The sequence below is a fragment of the Nanorana parkeri genome, unplaced genomic scaffold (assembly GCF_000935625.1).
Source record: "Nanorana parkeri isolate BGI_ZX_2015 unplaced genomic scaffold, ASM93562v1 scaffold667, whole genome shotgun sequence".
In the NCBI taxonomy this organism is placed as follows: Eukaryota; Metazoa; Chordata; class Amphibia; order Anura; family Dicroglossidae; genus Nanorana; species Nanorana parkeri.
This window is the reverse complement of record NW_017306935.1, coordinates 650840-654603: the sequence shown is the minus strand read 5'-3', so window position 1 is coordinate 654603 and position 3764 is coordinate 650840. Positions and strand designations below refer to the sequence as shown.

The 3764-nt window shown below is 46.5% G+C and overlaps 1 protein-coding gene across 7 annotated transcripts in view; it reads right to left on the bottom strand.

Annotated features, from left to right (window-relative positions):
* Nucleotides 1–863, bottom strand: part of SAP130 (Sin3A associated protein 130) — a 28269-nt gene extending 27406 nt beyond the window's left edge. For all 7 annotated transcript variants that reach the window (XM_018563502.1, XM_018563503.1, XM_018563504.1 and 4 more), the window contains exon 1: nucleotides 708–863. The gene's annotated coding sequence lies outside the window, so the exon portion shown is untranslated. The remainder of the gene's footprint in view (nucleotides 1–707) is intronic.
* Between the last annotated feature and the right edge of the window lie 2901 nt (nucleotides 864–3764).

Genomic DNA, 3764 nt, shown 5'->3' with positions numbered 1-3764 from the left:
GCTGGGGGGTTATTAAAACTGGAGCAGACAATCTGGAGCAGTTGCTCATAGTAGCCAATCAACACCTCTCATTTTAAAAGCTTAAGGGAACAAACTGAAAAGAGAAGCTGATTGGTTACTATGGGCAACTCTCCAGATTTACATAAATCCACCCACCGAGTAATTCTTAAAGTGCAATAATCCATAGCAACCAATTTGGAATCAGCCTACCTTAATCAGAGCCCGATTGGTTGCTAGGGAGACTGTACTTTAACATAAGAACATTTTATTGTATAAAGTCAACACATATATGAGCACAGTGCAGGAGCTCACAGTAACCAATCAGAACTAATGTCTGACGGGATTGGCTGCTCTGGGTGACTGCATCTCATGGTTGCTACGTGAGCTGCTTGCCAGAGTGAAAGCCTGGTTAGAAGTGCTCAGGTAAGTATATATACAGTACAAGGGGCTGCCTATACCGCCTCCATCATGTACTAGCAAGTGGCTGTGCCGGGCCAGTGCTCAGGCGTATCCGTATGCACACTGCGTGCTGGCACTTGTAGTCCCCCCCAGAAGCTGAGAGGCAGCCTCAGTACTCAATGCCTTGGCACGCTGGCACTTGCACTCCCTCGGCAGCGGTGCGGTACCTCTGCAGCCCCAGTCATACAGCTGCTGGGGATGTCAGCTTCCAGCTATGAGAACAGACTGCGCAGCAGCGTAACACCTACATGCAAGGCGACGGGCAGACCAGTCCGCGTAATCTCCCCGCTCCTCTTCACCGCCACCTACTAGCTCCGATCACACTGTCAGCGATGCCAGATTCGGCTCGGTTCTCCCAGACTATAGTTCGGTTTCCGGTTCCGGTGTAGCAATGAATTCAGCATTCCATGTGTGTACTGCGCATGCACGGCTTCATTCACGCGCAATCAAGTGATCGTGACGTAGCCAAGCAGTAGCGGCGCGAGTGCGCGCAGGGGAATTAACCCCACGCCAGCCGGTGTTCTGTGGAAGGAGCTAATTCATCGATATCTCCAAATACCAACAATGGTCAACTGTACTATGTAGCGAGGCGGCGCTCCTTAAAGCGTCCTCTAGATATTTGGACCGATGTCATCGCACAGGGAAGAGAAAGGGATGTTACAGCTTTCATCCCTACCTGCGACAGCCTGCACTCCAAGTGTGACTTTTTCTATAATAAAATATTTAACTAACTCTGGGGGGAATTTATGAAATTGGAGCAGATAAAATCTAGAGCAGATTTGCACTGCAACCAATCAGCTTCTCTGTCTCATTTTCAAATCTTACTTGAGCAAACTGAAGATAAATGCTGATTGGTTGCCATGGGCAACTGCTCCAGATTCTGTCTACTCCAGTTTTAATAAATTCCACCCTCTGTGTTTTATGCTAGTGGTCATTGGCTGTGATTTATGGATGGAGGAGACATCTGTGAGGGCCCGCTCATGCTGTGTCCTTGCGGCAACACATGTTATTTGCATCGTTGTGGTGTGTTATTCTGAATGGTACCCTAATGCACCTTCCAATAGACGCACATTGGAGCGCAATGCGTGGTAATGCATTAATGTGCATTGCCAAAATGGGGCTTGAGGCTTTTTTTGATGCTTGCTGCGTGTTTGCTCTATGCCAGAACGCATGTCTGTCTGCAAGCTGTGTTGGGGTGCCATTCAAACTAATGTGACCGAATCACACTAAAGCATGTAACATGTGTTGCAGTTAAGTGTGTGTTACCACAATCACAAGGTATGAACGGGCCCTTAGGGTTCATCACTTGGAAAACTACACAGAAAACCTCATTTGCCATCACATGGGAACAGATGTAAGTTTTAGGGCCTCTTTATATGTACGCATGGCGGTAAAGAGGGTGTTATCGTAAAATGCGTTTCTGCATTGCAGTGCCAAAACAGCTTTTGCCATCACAGCTCAATGCAAATTTTAAGCTGCAAAGATTGTAGTCCACGTACATTTCTCTCACTAAGCCGTGATGAAGGGGGTGTTTTTGGACTATGCTATACACCGCGACCCACTGCAGAAGGTGTCGCGACCCACGAGTTGAGAACCACTGTACTAGAGTGTCCCCTTACCCTAGTGGAAGTTAGGTGATACTAGATTCCATTGCCCATGTCAGTGAGGGGATACCAAATTCCATTGCCCATGTTAGTGAGGGGATACCAGATTCCATTGCCCATGTTAGTGAGGGGATACCAGATTCCATTGCCCATGTTAGTGAGGGGATACCAGATTCCATTGCCCATGTTAGTGAGGGGATACCAGATTCCATTGCCCATGTTAGTGAGGGGATACCAGATTCCATTGCCCATGTCAGTGAGGGGATACCAAATTCCATTGTCCATGTTAGTGAGGGGATACCAGATTCCATTGCCCATGTTTGTGAGGGGATACCAGATTCCATTGCACATGTTAGTGAGGGGATACCAGATCCCATTGCCCATGTTTGTGAGGGGATACCAGATTCCATTGCCCATGTTTGTGAGGGGATACCAGATTCCATTGCTCATGTTAGTGAGGGGATACCAGATTCCTCCTGCAATGTTGGTCAGGGGATATTAGATTTCATGGTCATGTTCATCAGGAGATACCAACTTTTACAGGCCATATTAGTCAGGGAATACCAGATTTCACAGGCCATGTTAGCCAGGGGACACCATATTTCACAGGCCATGTTAGTCAGGGAATACCATATTTCACCGGCCATGTTAGTCAGGGAATACCAGATTTCACAAGCCATGTTAATCAGGGAATACCAGATTTCACAGGCCATGTTAGTCAGGGAATACCAGATTTCACAGGCCATGTTAGTCAGGGAATACCAGATTTCTCAGGCCATGTTAGTCAGGGAATACCAGATTTCTCAGGCCATGTTAGTCAGGGAATACCAGATTTCTCAGGCAATGTTGTGCCTGTAAAATCTGGTATCTCCTCAATAACATGGCCTCTAAAATCTGGTATTTCCTTGATATTTGGTATGTCCTGACAAACACAGCCAGTGAAGTCTGATATCCCCTGTCTAACACAGCCAATGAAGTCTGATATCCCCTGTCTAACACAGCCAGTGAAGTCTGATATCCCCTGTCTAACACTGCCAGTGAAATCTGGTATCCACTGTCTAACACTGCCAGTGAAATCTAGTATCCCCTGTCTAACACTGCCAGTGAAATCTGGTATCCCCTGTCTAACACTGCCAGTGAAGTCTGATATCCCCTGTCTAACACTGCCAGTGAAGTCTGATATCCCCTGTCTAACACTGCCAGTGAAATCTAGTATCCCCTGTCTAACACTGCCAGTGAAATCTAGTATCCCCTGTCTAACACTGCCAGTGAAGTCTGATATCCCCTGTCTAACACTGCCAGTGAAATCTGGTATCCACTGTCTAACACTGCCAGTGAAATCTAGTATCCCCTGTCTAACACTGCCAGTGAAATGTAGTATCCCCTGTCTAACACTGCCAGTGAAATCTGGTATCCCCTGTCTAACACTGCCAGTGAAATCTGGTATCCCCTGTCTAACACTGCCAGTGAAATCTGGTATCCCCTGTCTAACACTGCCAGTGAAATCTGGTATCCCCTGTCTAAAGATGATGCAAAATGCACAGAAATTGTTTAGCACACCAAATGAAGGATTTCTATTTAGGTATCTTAGAAGACTACATCAAGGAGTGGTAAGAGGTGAGTGGGGCAAGTAGTGGCAAAGGTAAGTTTGTGAGAATTTACACTTGAATTAATGATGACAGTTTACCATGAATACCTAAT